We start from the raw sequence: 17010 nt of genomic DNA, 5'->3' as shown, positions 1-17010 counted from the left end.
TGGAGATTTTCCTCAGGAGGCGCTGAAGCAACAAATTGAACAATTGAGAGGCATGCATCACTACTCCTATGCTTTATTGTCCTTCTCTGTTTATGGATCCTGGAATAGAAATGATGGTCCGCCCTAGCTTTGCCTTAAAACCTCCAAGTTAGCCACTTCATTCTGCTGTCACCACATCTGTCATAGGCTGCCAGGTCCAAGCTTCGTTTCATGCCATAATGAGTTTCCTGCGAGTCACGTGTCATCCAGGAGAGTTTCATCACTCCCCTTGTCACATCGGGACCTGACTCTGTACTTGTTGCATGAATCGCTAACCTTTCGCTGCTTCGGTTCACCTTCACGGCGCAACCTCCAACAGCCTTCTTTCTCTCTCTGGCTCAAGAAATATTGTTAATAGTAATGTGACACTCACCGTTTCAGCAGGATGTCAAGTCAGGCAGCCTTTTCGGTCTTCTTTAGTGACATTTCTGGAATGAGTTCGCTCTCGGCTTATAAGGGAATCGGAAGGGAAAGGCATGCATACCAGCTGACAGATCCAATGGTGCACGCAGGCAGAAGTCTGTAAGCATCCTCAGCTTCAGTCGTGTCAAGAAGGATGAAGTTTGAGACACGACCAAAGTTCCCTCATTTGAACATCTACATGAAGTTAGATAAAGATGAAATAAAAACTTGCAGGGAACTTCAGAACAATTCAATCCAGTGGCCCTCATTCAGGAGTAAGATGCGGCAAGATGTGCTGATTGAAAATGAGAAGAGGGGACTCTGGTGTTGGCATAAATTGAAGGTCAAAGGAAAAGCAATATCACTTAGACTTATATACCACTTCACAGTACTTTACAGCCTCCCTCCCTCCACACTTAGCACTAGCACTTAGAACTACATACCATTTCGCAGTGCTTTACAGCCCTCTCTAAAAGGTTTACAGAGTCAGCATCTGCCCCCCCCCAACAATTTGGGTCCTCATTTAACCCACCTTGGAAGGATGGAAGTCTGAGTCAACCTTGAGTCATTCGGAATTGAACTCCTGGAGAGAGCAGTGAGTTAGCTTGCAGTACTAACTACTTACATCACCATGGCTCTTAAGGGGACAGCAGAAGATAAGATGGTTAGGTATTGTCATTGATGCGATGAACATGAATTTAAGCAAACTCTGGAAGACAGGAGACAGCCATAGGACTGGCATCCTATGGTCCATAGCAATAGCCCTTAGACTTATATACTGCTTCACGATGCTTCCCAGCCCTCGCTGTAAGCGGTTTACAGAGTCAGCCTCTTGCCCCCAACAAACTGGGTCCTCATTTTACTGACTTGGGAAGGATGGAAGGCTGAGTCAGCCTTGAGCCAGTTGGTCAGGATTGAACTGCTGGCAGTGGGCAGAGTTAGCCTGCAATATGGCATTCTGACCATGCACCCCCCACAGCATCCATCCATCCATCCATCCTCTATTGCAATAGCCCTTAGACTTATATACCGCTTCACAGTGCTTTTAAAGCCCTCTCCAAGCGGTTTACAGAGTCAGCCTCTTGCCCCCAACAAACTGGGTCCACATTTTACTGACCTGGGAAGGATGGAAGCCTTGAGCCAGTTGGTCAGGATTGAACTGCTGGCAGTGGGCAGAGCTAGCCTGCAATATGGCATTCTAACCGTGCACCCATCCACAGCATCCATCTATCCATCCATCCATCCACCCATCCTCTATTGCAATAGCCCTTAGACTTATATACTGCTTTACAGTGCTTTATAGCCCACTCTGAGCAGTTTACAGAGCCAGCCTCTTGTCCCCAACAATCTGGCTCCTCATTTTACTGACCTGGGAAGGATGGAAGTCAGCCTTGAGCCTGGTGAGATTCGATCAGTCAAACTGCTGGAAACGGGTGATCAGCAGAAGTAACCCTCAGTACTGCACCCCCAACCACTGCGCCACCACGGCCCAAAGGTCACAAAGAGTCAGATATGACTTAGCAACCAAACAATGACAAAGTGAAGGTAGTATTACATTCTGCTACGGGGAACCTCCCACCAACTCTTTCGATGTTTCAAGAATTCAGCAACAATTTATTAATAGAGCAATAGAGTCTAAAGTTGAAATCCAAGAACCTACTTGGGTGGCCGATGAAAGAACCCAGTTGCCTGACTCCTGAAAGGTTGGGAAACTTTTTCATTGAAGCAGCTAAAGAAACACAGAAGATGAGGATTTGAAACACTGCAAAAAGCAGAGTGGGGGGAGGGAAACCCTAACAAATAAAACCTGAAGAAATATTCCAGAAGTTAGTCTTACGCTTGTCCTCTGGTGCTTGGGAAAGTTTGATTCAGAATCACCTTTGGCTTCTGGTCTGCTTTGATCTTGATCAACCCAAAATGTATTGATTGTGTGTCAGAAAGATGATGTCTCCAGTGGGTTGTTGTTTTTTTCAGTTGGATTCTGTGGGGTTTTTTTGCACATTTTTCCAAAGAGCACACTGGTTCATTTGTAGCATTTCAATCAACAAGCCAGCCTGTCAAACAGCTTGCTCCGTTGGCCGTGTGAAGCTCATCACTGTTAATCAAAATCACGCGGCGAAGGACATGTTGAAATCTCAAATCCTCGGTAAATTAAAGATCCTTGTGCCAAAAACTCACACTAGAATGCTTTAATCTCGTATTACCGTGATGATCATATAATCAGCTGCAACAATTTATGGAAAACTGTTTGATTTGTCCATATGCCAGAAGCCCTGTTTTCTCGTGGTTTGACAGTGTGTCGGAAAATACACTCCATTTCCTTCTCAGTGAAGCGAAGAAGAAGGATACGATGATGGCTGTAGAACACCCACCCACACAGCAAGTTCTGAATTAGTTCAGGTCAAATCCAATTCACAAGTCCCTTTTTTTTTCTGTCTTCAGGTTATTTGAGAATTGCTGAATTAAGTTTTCTTAAGGAGCCAAGTTTTCCGTGGAGTGTCAACTCAAGCAAAGCTGGGAAGGTTGGCAATTTAATTGAAGGACCCCATGAAACTATCCAAACAGCCTTCACGAGGCGCTGTGTGCACACTTGACGCTGTGTCCTTGGGCGGCCCAATCAGAGTGTGTTTAAATTGAGCATCCATGTCAAGGGCAAACAACCAGAAGCCACTCGTGAATAGGCCCGAGTACATATTCTATCGTGCATCTCCCACACTGGGCTTCAGGGGTTAAAGATGCTGGGCTTGTCAGCTGAAAAGTTTGGAGACCTGAGCACCGCATGACAAGGTGAAGTCCCGCTACTTGCCCCAGCTCCTGCTCACCTAGCAGATGGAAAGCATGCAAATGTGAGTAGATAAATAGGTACCACTTCACTGGGAAGGAAAAGCGCTACTTGCTCCTCAGCCATGCTGACCACATGACCATATAAGTGACTTTAGACAATGCTAGCTCCTTTGGCTAAGAAATGGGGATGAGAATTTCCCCTTAGAATTGGACCTGTCTGGACAGGGGAAACTTTCACTCTTATCTTTTCCACCTACTGTTAGCACAAGCAACCAGAACAGCTCCAAGAAATGGTTAAAGAGGCTTTAACCTTTATTGCTGAATGGCAGTGTGCAGGAATCTCACCAGGCTGGCTGTCTTCCCCTGGAAAAGGACAGTTATACTGCTAACTTCAAAAGCTTCCTGCCCCTCACAAGGTCTATGCTGGAGTATTTTTAAGCTCCCTCTATTGGGGTCACCTCTCTTTCGGCCAGTGGGTTCCACTTCCCCCTTATTACAAGCAGTTCCCCAGAATGTCTGCCTTCCTTTGGGAAAGTGTCTGGCCTCAGATGCTTCGTTCCTTGAACCAACTCCAAGTTGGAAGGTCCCTTTACTCCCCCGTAGAGGGTCCCCCTCCTCTTCAGCCAGCAGTTCCACCCAGTGGTGAAATCTTAAAAAATATTCCTACCAGTTCTGTGGGTGTGGATTGGGGGGGGGGACATGGCTTGGTGGGTCATGTGACTGGGTGGGCGTGGCTATGTAATCATGTAACTGGGGGCTCAAAAGACAGAAACTCTCTTTAACAATGTCCTGCTGGAGAAGGGTTGGGCTAGATGACCTCCAGATCCCTTCGAGCCCTGGATTATCCTCTGTAGCTGCGTCTAATGCCAGGTTTGTAGTCCTTCCATCCTCTCATTTTTTCCTTCCCTTCCTCCTTCTCTCTCCCTCCTTCCCTCCCTCCCTCCCTCCCTCCCTCCCTCCCTCTCTCTCTTTCTCTTTCTTAGCACCCCCAGCCCCTGTTTTTGACTTATCAGGCTTCAAGGAAGCCTGCTGGGAGCAAAACCAGACTCCCCCCCATCCCTGCATTTCCGAAGAACCTGTAGTAAAAAAAATGCTTAAAAACTAAAAGAAAAACTTACGGAGATCAGCTGTGTGAAGTGCCATCGTTGGAACTTTAAAAAAAAAAATTTCTAGTATGTTTTATCACTGGCTCTGGGAACCAGTAACATTTTTTACTACCAGTTCGGATGAACCAGCCCGAACCGGTAGCATTTCACCCCCTGATTCCACCACATTTCTACAATTTCTGCAGCTACTCCGCAAGACAAGCGAGAGACTCTTCCCCCCCCCCCCAGCCTTTGGAAGTTTCAAAAGGTTACCTATGTCTTTAAATGGAGCAAATTTAGACAAAAATGGAACAGAGGGAGGACATCCAAATGCTGGAGAATAAAAATAGTCTATAGACAGTCCCCTGTATGAATCCCGTAACGCTTGTTATGCAACAGCGTAAGCATCTTTTAAATGAGAAATGTTCCTCATGTAATCTAGACTTTCCCACTGCATTTTGAAGGCACGTAGCTTCATTTTTCTAGGCACCTCTCTCTCTCTCAAAGCTGTGCCCTCAATCTTCTCCCTCCTGCTTCCCCCCCAACATATATTTAGAAACAGGGGTCATCCTTTGCATTTGAGAGGATAGCAGACATCTAGAACCTTCCTCCTCCTTCTACAGGCATATCCCCCTTGATGCTCATTTGGAGTATATTGGAAATCAGCAGCAATTTCTAACCTGCTCCGTGAGTTGCTCTTTTTTCCACTGACAATTTCCGAACTGCTGTGTTTGGGGGTTATTACTATACACTTTGCTTTTTTCCTGTTGTAAAATGGTTGGCAGATCAAAATCATATTGTTTTTTTTGTCACTCCCAAAGATCACTATTAGATGCCCAAGAGTTTGCAAGATTGCCAACCATGACAAAAGGGAGATAATGATAGCAATAGCAATAGCAGTTCAACTTATATACCGCTTCATAGGGCTTTCAGCCCTCTCTAAGCGGTTTACAGAGTCAGCATATTGCCCCCAACAGTCTGGGTCCTCATTTCACCCACCTCGGAAGGATGGAAGGCTGAGTCAACCTTGAGCCGGTGAGATTTGAACCGCTGCACTGCAGATAACAGTCAGCTGAAGTGGCCTGCAGTACTGCACCCTAACCACTGCGCCACCTCGGCTCTTCTGTTGACCTTCTGTTGATTGCAAGTGGATGTCATCGCGAACAGAGTGGTAATAACACCGTCTTCTTATTAGAATGGCAAACTCATGGGGCTGGAAGGGACACTGGAGGTCTTCTAATCCAACCTCCTGCCCAAGGTAGGTGTCCTTGTACCTTATCTTGGATGAATGGTTGGGTTGTCCAATCTTTTCTTGGAAACCTCCAGTGATGGAGCGCCCACGATTCTGGAAGGCAAGTTGTCCCATTGATTAATCATTCCTACTTTCAGGAAAGTTCTCTTTAATTCCAAGTAGGCTATGTCTTTAATGAGATTCCACCTTTTATTTATTATCTTGCTTTGAGAATAAGTTGTCCCCTCTTCTCTGTAACAGCTCATCAAGTACTGGAGGACAGGAATCATAAAACTCCTTTTCTTTCTCTTCGTTAGGCTAAGCATAACTATTTCCCTTAACCATTCATTATAGCAATAGCAATAGCAGTTAGACTTATATACCGCTTCATAGGGCTTTCAGCCCTCTCTAAGCGGTTTACAGAGTCAGCATATCACCCCCACAGTCTGGGTCCTCATTTCACCCACCTCGGAAGGATGGAAGGCTGAGTCAACCTTGAGCCGGTGAGATTTGAACCGCCGAACTGCAGATAACAGTCAGCTGAAGTGGCCTGCAGTACTGCACCCTAACCACTGCGCCACCTCTTCCTCTTCTTTTTCCTGATCCTCTCATCCTCTTCCTCTTCCTCCCCCTCCTCTTCCTTCTCCCCTCCTCTTCCCCCTCCTCTTCCTTCTTGTCTCCCCTCCTCCTCATCTTCCTCCTCCCCATCCTCCTCTTCCTCCTCGTCCCCATCCTCTTCCTCCTCCTCTTCCTCCTGCTCTTCCTAGTTCTCCCACTCCTCTTCCTCCTCCCCCTCCTCCTCCCTTTGCTATAGCATAAGGAAAAGAACTGGAAGATTTTAATGAAAAGAGTTTACATTTTCTTTAGCTCAATTCATCAATAGAACTAATAAACAGGCATTGGCCAGAGCATTAAAACAAGAAGCCAAGCCATCTTATCATAGTTTCTTTTCAGCTACATCTGTTAGCAAAGAGATTGTTCTGGCAATGATATTGATTCTTCTACTGCTCTAATTATGCATTTCCCCACATTGGTGATTAAACAGAGAAAAGCAGCTTCAAGTGTAAATTAATCACTCTTCTTCTGTGGCTCTATTGCCACATGTAGCATCTGAGCACATATTTCTATTCCAGCTCTTTCCATTGGGGCATTTTGTCAAAGCTCAGCTCCTCCAGAGGAAGCGACCCCATAACGGAGAGGCTGACCTTATTTATAAGCCTTGACATTAATTGATGCCCAGTTCCAGGAGGAATAGAGTAATGAATGAGTCCTTCACCACCCACTCCATACTCATGTCAAGTCTTGGATGACACCTACGGAATCTGTTCGTCATTTTTCTTCGCTTCCTACACATTCCTTTGGGCACGAATCATTTCCTCAGCCAATGGAATTCCAGAAATCACTGAAACATGAAAAATTAGGGGATCAGACTACGGGTGCAAATAATAAAAGGATTGGGGTTCCCCCCTCTTTAGTAACATAAAAATGTCAGGGTTCCAAGTCACACCTCCAACCAATGAAGACTCCAAGGCCAGCAGTTCCTCAAATTTCCATTTTATTAAAGATGTCATTTTGGCACAAAAGGGACGTGGTGGCTCAGTGCTAAGACGCTGAGCTTGTTGATCAGAAAGGTCAGCAGTTCAGTGGTTCAAATCCCTAGTGCCATGTAACAGAGTGAGCTCCTGTGACTTGTCCCAGCTTCTGCCAACCTAGAAGTTCGAAAGCATGTAAAAATGCAAGTAGAAAAATAGGGACCACCTTTGTTTGGAAAGTAACAGCGTTCCTTGTGCCCTTGGCATTTAATTATGCCAGCCACATGACCATGGAGAAGTATTCAGACAGTGCTGGCTCTTTGTCTTTGAAACAGAGATGACCACCGCCCCCTAGAGTCGGGAATGCCTAGCACATATGTGCGAGGGAAACCTTTACATATTGGCACATCTGCAAAAACCCAAATCTGAAAGCTCCCAGGTGTCCCCCACCCTAAGGAAAGTTGAAATCCCTTCCCCTGCACCTACATGTCCATCATATGGCCAAATCAATCCACCATCCCAACTTGAGATGCCTCCCAGTCCCGCCACTCCCGGTGCAGGCTGAATGTCCTTGACTCTCAGAGAAAAGAATGTTGTTGTGGCTTAATACTTCTACCAACTCCATGCAACGCCCCCCCCCCCACAGACTAAGTGTAGCAGCCCTGAAGATCCAAAAGAATAGATGACCTCCAGGGCTGACAGGCAGCCCCCCACCACAAACACCAGGTCAATTCAATCATTCTCCAACCACATATCAAATTGATCTCTACCATGTTGGAGTTTTATTGAAGATGTTGGTGAAGTTTTTTCTTTGGTGTGTGAGATGAAGAATTTTTTTAAAAAAAAGTTTGAACAAATACCTAAACATATAAATGGATGCAATCCTAACCTACAGGGATTTGGTGTATAAGTCTAGTCTAGCTTTGTAGGGGTGACAAGTAAAATTATCCCAAGCCAAGAGGACTATAAAAAGCACCTGGACAGAATGATAAACCTTGGCTTAGCTCATAAATGTTGTGTTCTGGAATTTAATAAACGTTTCTATTTTAAAAATGGGATGACTCACCCATTGTTTGAGATCGCTTTCCACCATGAAAGCAAAGGGCGTAAGTTTTGGATAAAAATAAATACTTTCCCAGAAAACAGTCAAGTGCAAAGGTATCAGCATTCATAATTGAGGCCGTGCGAGAGAGTTCCCACTTTTTCTGCCTTCTATCGGTTCCTTTTGCCGTTGGAGGGGAAAGGATTGAATATTTCAAAGGAGAAGAGACTTGGCATTTTCATGGATTGTATTTATTTGTTGAGAAGTGGAGAAGGTGTAGCTGGCCATGTCCTGTTTCTAATTAGACCATCGTCTTCTCCATAAGCCCAGGTTCTTCTGGACTTCTCCTGCATCAACTAAATCCTAAGGTAAAAGGGAAAGGTTCCCCTCGCACACATGTGCTAGTCGTTCCCGACTCTAGGGGGAACGGTGCTCATCTCCGTTTCAAAGACGAGGAGCCATTTTTTGACTTTCAAAAGGGAGATTTGATGAAGAACTTCACTCAGAAGTTGGAGCCATTTGTTTTCCTGCCAACCGAAGTCTTTTCCTTCTCTTCTCTCCTGAAAAAAACCATTAAGCTTCCTTTCTTGAACAAGAACTTCATGCTCACATATTGAAAGGATTGTTTAGGAGGACAGAGAAGGACGAAGGCAAGAAACCAGGAAGTATCAGCGGCAATTTTTCTGGCTCTAAAATGGCAAAACCCACACCCCAATGTAAGCGTATTCCGTGTAGCCCAGCAAATAAACAAAACCGTGGAACGTTCTTATTAGCAAATTCTGAAAGCATAATTAAAGTCTTCACTCTTCTTATTTGGGATTACTGAATGTATTCCAGCCAATTAGCTAAATTGCTACCTTTCTTAGTCAGTGTTATTGCATGCATATTTCACAATTATTCTGTGTATAAATTACACGGCTTGATTAAATATTTATCCCCGTTATTCAGCTGTGCCTCGCACTGGCCATTGTTGAATTCAAGAAATGCAGCTTATATCCTACACCCAGTTTTCATAGCAAGCGTAAGGGAGACTGTAATCAGGGGAATGTCTGGAACCATTGGTGGAAATTTATAGATGGCGGACATCTTGGAAGACTTCCATAGCATTTTCGGGGATAAACCGCAACGGTGTAAATTATAAGGCAAGAAAATAAAATTGGGCTGAACAAGTTGCACTAGAGATGCGGTTGAGGGCAACATTGGATAGCTGAAGATGTCAGCTTGGCAGCTCATCCCCAACACCACAAAACGACAGCTTGTTCTGACCGAGGCTTCCCAAGAGCCTGAAGCAAACTCTTTGTCCCCACAAAAAAACCCTTTCATTAATTAACTGCGAATTCTGCTTATTTACATCCATCCAAGTCTTTCGAGGGAGGATTTATGGTCACAGACCTTATCTGGCTTGGAGAGCTGCCAGGCTGATATCTGCACAACTTGGCGAGGATTCAGGGAGAGTCACAAACCAATGAAGCAAACTAATTGTCTCCTGCAAACTCCACTCCCCTTTCGCTCCTCTTTTATTCCCTCTGGGAGGGGTCATTCATCGTCCACTCATGGCCTTACTCCCAAGTTGACCCCTGTTCTTTAGCTGTTCCCTTCGTCTGGCAACTCTGCACATGCGCACACTGGGAAAAGGCTCCTACTGTAGAGAGGATTAGTCCTCTACCTATCTCAACACATGGCACCTGGGAAGATTACACCAGCCAGCAAGACTCAACCAAGCCTGGGACTTAGGGCAGCCTACAGAGTTGCCCCTGCATGGCCCCCTGGGAGTCTGACAACCAATCAGAATTCATTTCTTACACAGGAACAGGAAGTCCCAAGAGAGAGTATAAAACTCAGTCACTCTCAGCATCTCTTCCCTTTTTCTTCTTCACCCAACATCTTCAAGCCATGCGATCCTGTTCACCATTAAACCATCTTTCCAAACAGCCTCCATGTTTCCAGTGTCTTTTCCCCCCACTTGGGACTGATCCCAGAGGGATATTTCTTCCACACCATCAAACTGGCTTTCTTTAAAAAGAAAAAAAAAGGAATAAAATAGTAACAAAATCAATATTACTCTCACAATGCTTTCGCTTCACTTTTATCCTTACAAACCTGCTTTCTGGAATTGCAATGGCTTCGTGAAGCGGTGGGCATCTTCAGAATCCAACACTACAAATAGGATTCAACAATGTCTACCGACAACAACATTTCCCCTTTTCTTAAAGAAGCCTTTTTGTTGAATTAGCCAATTTAGCAGTTAGACTTATATACCGCTTCATAGGGCTTTCAGCCCTCTCTAAGCGGTTTACAGAGTCAGCATATCGCCCCCACAGTCTGGGTCCTCTGGTGAAACCACAACCATTTTGCATGATGGTGTTTCAGGTTTCATTGAAAACCGGTTTCTTTTGAATCCTGAAGGACCACGGCTGGCTTTGTCCCAGCGTGCTTAGATGTGAATGGTTTTAAGAGAAGCCTTTTAATTTATGAAAATAAAAGAGAGAGATGGGGAGGATTCATCTTACAAGCCGAAGATCTCTTAAGAAGTGCAAATGAGAATGAAGTGAAATTGAACTTTTGAACACGGCTCTCCCAGCCATCATTTTGAAAAGATTAAGCAAAGATTAAAAGGATCTTGCCATAATTATGGAAACCGAGATTAATTGCTGCCTGAGGAAAATCCAATGGCATTTTCAGTAAACACCTTTTAATTTCTTCTTTATGAAATTGTCTATCCTAGTCCCCGGTTCCAATTTTAAAATTTCCATCTTCTAAATCAATAAAAATGGAATAAAATGCAAGTTGGGTGGGTAGCAAGGAAAATCTCTTTTCGCTTCAGGCAGTCCTCAACTTACAACATGTCATTTAGTGAAATTTCAAAGTTACCCCGGCACTGAAAAAAGAGACTTGTGACTATTTTTCACACTTAGGACAGTGGCGGCATCCCCATAATCACGTGATCAAAATTCAGATGCTTGGCAACTGACTCATACTTGTGACGGTTGCAGTGTCCTGGGGTCAAGCGAAATCGACTTACCTTCGCTAATGTGAGCGCACAGAACACCTCTGCGCATGAGCAGGGCCTTCAATTTCTGGCGATCAGCTGTGATGCACAACTTAAAGTAGCTAGAAATCAAAGATCAATTGTAGCCAATTTAAATCGTGTGTCACAGCTGATCGTCAGAAATACCAGTTCATCCAAACCAGTAGCATTTTTTTTGCTATAGGTTCGGGCGAACTGGTAGCATTTGACCCCCAAAGCAATCTTTTTTCCTTCCTTCCTTCCTTCCTTCCTTCCTTCCTTCCTTCCTTCCTTCCTTCCTTTCCTCCCCCTCTCTTTTTTCCTGCCTGCCTGCCTTCCCTCTCCCCCTCTTTTTTCCTTCCTTCCTTCCTTCCTTCCTTCCTTCCTTCCTTCCTTCCTTCCTTCCTTCCTTCCTGCCTGCCTTCCTTCCTTCCTTCCTTCCCTCTCCCTCTCTTTTTTCCTGCCTGCCTACCCTCCTGCCTGCCTTCCTTCTCTCTTCCCCTCTTTTTTCTTTCCTTCCTTCTTTCTTTCCTTCCTTAATCCCTTCCTTCCCTCTCCCTCTCTTTTTCTTCCCTGCCTGCCTTCCTGCCTGCATTCCTTCCCTCTCCCCCTCTTTTTTCCTTCCTTCCTTCCTTCCTTCCTTCCTTCCTTCCTTCCTTCCTTCCTTCCTTCCTTCCTTCCATAGTGACTTTCTAGAATTGTGTAGTCTACTTTCACTTCTTAAGTCTAGAACACAAGGTTGGCCGGAAAATGTAGAAATGGCATTCATTCTTCAGCTTGACACTGGCTCTAACAGGCACCTACTTTTTCTTTTAATGCAGACCTCAAGATACCAGATCTGATATTTTTTGTCATTTCCCTCTTTTCTTTTTATTGTCCAACCTATTAGTTGCTCAGAGAAATAACCTTTTGGGGGTGCCTTTTTGTGCGTTCGAGCTTTGCTAGAACTAGTTGAGCCTTAATATTGTCAATTCCAGGTTATCTAAAACATTTATGGCTCTGACCACAGCAGTAATTCCGAAACTTTCAGTATCGGAAAGTTTGCCCGCTTTCAAGTAGAGAAAATAAACCTATAATTGAATTATATAGAGATCTGCAATATTTTTTCCCCCCATTTTTGTGTGGATATAACAATGAGACGGATTCAGCCCAAAGCTCTATCCTTAAAATGACATGTCAAATGCTTCTTTAGTGTTTCACTTTCAGCGCAAAGAATCTTTTGTTGTGCTTTAAAAGAAAGAAAAGGAAACCTGCTTTCAGGTTCCAACAAAGCCCACAGGAATCTCGTTCCAAGATTTCAGACGCTTATTTGTTCACTCTGAGACAGTTTTTCAAAGTCAGGAAAACCTGCCTGCTTTCAGAAGCCGCAACTGGACAAAGGAACACGATCGTTACGCACGTTGGATTGCCTGGTTTGCTTTAGGTAAACGAGGGTAATTGAGATGCAAAACGCAGGTGTCAATCTGTGTCGGGGAAAAACGCCACATTCTCGTGGTACCTTCCGCAGTGATCATGGGATCCCTTGAGCAATTAGGATGAGAAGCAGAACATGTGAGCGTTGTTTATAGCTCTCTGTTCCATGGGCTGCAGCAAACATGAGACTAATTTAGAACTTAATATCTGACAAATGCTTGGAAAAGCTGACATTAAGCTATCAAAGCAAGCTATCAAAGCAAACCATCAAGCTATTGCAAAGCTATCAAAGCAAACATTACACATAATCACCTTTTCAATTTGGGGCAGGGGGGAGGATCGCTGGAGACTTGATTAAGCTTTGGAAAATAACTGTAATATCAGAGGTTGAAGAAAGACTGGTTTATTGCCATTTTAAAGAACCAAGCCATTAATTGGGAAGAAGCTCGTGGTTAAAAGATAACGCTCATTGAGCAAAGATTGTGTTAGAATATTCATGACTGGGAGAGAGACACGGTAACAAGGTTGGCCAATGAATAGGCCTAGCAACTAATTCAGCCAATGGGAGCTTAAACAGGTCTGATCCTGTGCTGAGAGTCGAAACTGAAACTACTCTGTCTGCTCTGAACTCTGAGATGAAACTGACTGCTTTCTCCTGCTTGTATTCAGCTTGTAACTTCTACCACGTTGAAAGTATCTACTATTGGTATTGTACATTTATTCATCTGTTATCATGTACATAAAGAAGTTAATGAATCTAGCTGAATCAGATACTTGTATGTGCTTTCTGGATTTGATTTTTTCTGCAACAAAGTCTGACAGATTGGAGGACAATATATAAGATGAGATCCTAACTGTGGATCAAATGATTGTCTGATTTAGTGTTGTCTGCATTAAGCAGCAGGAAATCTCCATGGTACAAAATAAAATTTCTTGTTTCAGATGAGGTTAAAAGCAGTTCCTGCATTCCATTTTTGCAAACAAACAGGCTAAAAATGGGGCATTTTTTTTGCGAAAATTGAGGCATTTTTGCCTTCCCCCAGCCCCCAGGAGCACTCTGTAGGCTTCAGCAGGGCTGGTGGAAGGCAAATATGCCCCCATTTTTGCAAAAAACAGCCAGTTTTTCACACATTTTTTTTGCAAAAACATGGGTGTTTTTGCCTTCCTCCAGCCCTGCTGAAGCTTGCAGAGTGCTCCTGGGGGCTGGTGGGGGGGACAAAAACATTTTACCTCTTTGAAATCTTGGTGCGTCTTATACACTGGTGCGTCTTATAGTCTTAAAAATACGATAATCTATTCACTACTAGCAAATGAATGAGTGGGAAAGTGGAAAACCCATTAAAAAACAATCTTTCCAAGTTTCCGAAAAAACACGATAATAATATAGTAGATATTTCTGGTCACTTTAAGGTCACCCTCCCGGTATGCAATATTTGTGTCAACAACGAAAAGGGCACCGAATGAGTCTAGGACAAAGCCGGGAATTGTCTTCTCCATTTCACAGCCGATGCCAACCCGGCTGAAGAATTTTGACAATTTGATTTGTAGGATGTGACTAATGCCTTTTTTAAAAAAAAAATAAGTTCTTTTTTTCTTTTTTGGAGTCGTTGAAGGAAGCCTTGTGTCTGCAGAGGAGAAGGAGAGATTTAAGTATTCCTCTCACTCTCCAAAATATTTTAATCTTGCTTAGATTAATGTATTGTACTTCAAGCTTTGGGCTTGATTATGAAGGCCTATATTTCACATGGGTGTTTTCTTTATCCCTCCCTTTCTAATGAGAGACAAATTCTGGTAAATTCCGTGGTAATAATTCTGGAGAAATTAGTCTCTATTTCCATAAGAAGCTATCAAAATCCAGCATGAGGAACTGTCTGAAAGTTCAGACATATTCTGTGTAGATTCAGGTTAATGTCAGTGTTCCAAGTCACACCCCCAATGAAAGAAGACTCCGAAGCTTGAGGTTCCTCAAAGTTTCATTTTATTAGAGATGTCATAGTGGCACATCTGGGAAAACCTGAATTGGAAAGTTTCCAGGTTTTCCCCACCCAAAAGAAAGTTCAAGTCCCTGCCTACCACACACATGTCCATCATATGACCCAACCAGGCACCATTCAAAATTGGAGATGCCTCAAAGTCCCCTCATCACAGCTGCAGGGCAAGATGGCCTTGACTTTCTGAGAAAGAATGTTATTATGGCTACGTATCACCCACACTCTGTGTAATCCCACCTCCCATTTTCCCACAGCAGAAAATGTGGCAGGCCTGAAGGCCCAAATGTAAAAGATGGCTTCCAGGTCTGTAATTCTGTAGTAGTGCTTCATAGATTCCTCCAAAGATTTTGTGGCTTCTACATGGTTCCCTCCAGCAGACGGATTGGTCCAGATAGGGGTGTTTGTAATATTTAAAATCCTACACATGCCAAGTTTGTGGATAGAAAAATATGGATGAGTGGGAAGACAAAAACGATAGAAGATTATAGAAGATAGGTGGAAAACTGTCAAAAGCCTTGTCAACCTCTGAGAAAATATGACAATACCTGTTGCAATGCATCTGTCTTAACACAAGGCACTCCTGAGAAGGAGGAGGCATACCTGAAAACATAACACAAAATGAAAACAGTATGTAGGAGTAGTAGATTATTTCCCCCTAGAAAAAACCATCTTATAGATTGCACATTTTTATAGTGTCACCCAACCGAAAGCATAGTGGTCAATTAATTGTTTCAGTTGATGAATAAGAGTATAAATCAATTAAGTAGGCACAGACTTGTGAATAATGCTTTGTTTCGTAAGAACTATAATTGTAGAAACAGTATTTCCTGTGTGTTTTTTTTACTAAGGGTTGCGGTTTTGCACAGGTATTTCCCATCTTAAAGTATTTAGTGAGTCGTTGTAGAAATCACGCGTTCTGTCAACAAAGAGCAAAATCTCCATCAAGTTGAGTCATGGTGTGGTTTGTAGAGCAAAAATACGGATTGGGGTGATTATTGCTTTACTCTAGGTATTTTTTTAAAATTCCCAATTTATGTTACAGTCCTTCCATAGATTCATGCAGCTCTGATAGTCTTGGAAGGTTCTCAATCCCAAGTAGATTCTTCCTATGGAAGTGAGACTCTAAATTAGCCAATCGTTTCTCCAAAATTATGACTAGCTTGACTGATGGTCTCGTGGACGTGTCAGTGATCCTCACAACATGCCATCTTTTCTTGCCTCATTTTAAAATTGCATTTAAGCTCTGCCAGATCTTAGCAATAGCAGTAGACTTATATACCGCTTCATAGGGCTTTCAGCCCTCTCTAAGCGGTTTACAGAGAGTCAGCATATTGCCCCCAACAATCTGGGTCCTCATTTTACCCACCTCAGAAGGATGGAAGGCTGAGTCAACCCTGAGCCGGTGGGATTTGAACCGCTGAACTGCTGATCTAGCAGTAGCTTGCAGTGCTGCATTTAACCACTGCGCCACCTTGTCAGATTGGTTTCAAGAGCTGAACCTGAGCCAGGTATCAGGGTTCCAAGCAACACCCCCAACAAAATAGGACTCTGAGGCTCGAGTTTCCTCAAAGTTGCATCGTATTAGAGATGTCATATTGGAACATCTGGGGAAACCCGGATCTGGAAGTTTCAAACGGAAGTTCAAGTCCCTGCCCAGCACCCACATGTCCATCACGTGGCCCAATCAGGCACCGTCTCAACTTGAGATGCCTCCCAGTCATGCCACTCCAGGGTCAGGGCAAGATGACCTTGTCTCTCCGAGAAAGGAATTTTATTTAGACTATATCTCTCTCATGCTCCACACAATCCCCTCTCCCATTTTCCCACAGTAGAAAACGTGGCAAGCCTGAAGATGACTTCCAGGCCTGACCCAAGGATCTCTTTTAACAAAGTATGAGATGACTCCTCCACCACCTTGGCAGACAGTGGCCCCATCAAAATGAAGCCAGTGGTGGAAGGCTTAGGTTGAGTTGCCATTCCATTAGCATCTTAAAAGCAAGACAATACACAATGAAAAGCATTATTTACCTAAGGATGCAAGTCCTTGCACACATCCTCCAAACACCTCAGCATGCGTAGATGGGAAATTGGGGTGGATTAACTATGAATCCCAATAAAGCAACATTGCAAATTCAATCACAAACCATGAAGTACTGGGAATTCTCCGTGGTGGCAGAAAAGCAACAAGATAAGTAACAAAAGTTAACTGTCACAATGCTAGCTATTTGGGGCAATTAACAATAAACACTTGAGAACTGGGAGCATTAAGGACTGGAAGTCACTTTCTTTTAATCATCTTTGGGTTAAAATGAGAGCTTATTTACAATTCTAAGACCCTTATAGGGAAATTCACCCACCCCTCATTGAATATTTTAATATGCAGAAGCCTTGACCCCAATCGGTTGGGTGAATCTTGTCCAATTCATTGATTGCAATGGCAAACTCATTTGTCGTTAATTAACCGTAACTGTGATGTGACCAGTC

Source organism: Thamnophis sirtalis, unplaced genomic scaffold (genome assembly GCF_051295495.1).
Source record: "Thamnophis sirtalis isolate CommonGarterSnake01/CBP01778 unplaced genomic scaffold, rThaSir2_p1.2 scaffold_13, whole genome shotgun sequence".
Taxonomy (NCBI): domain Eukaryota; kingdom Metazoa; phylum Chordata; class Lepidosauria; order Squamata; family Natricidae; genus Thamnophis; species Thamnophis sirtalis.
Note: the sequence above shows the minus strand (reverse complement) of the source record.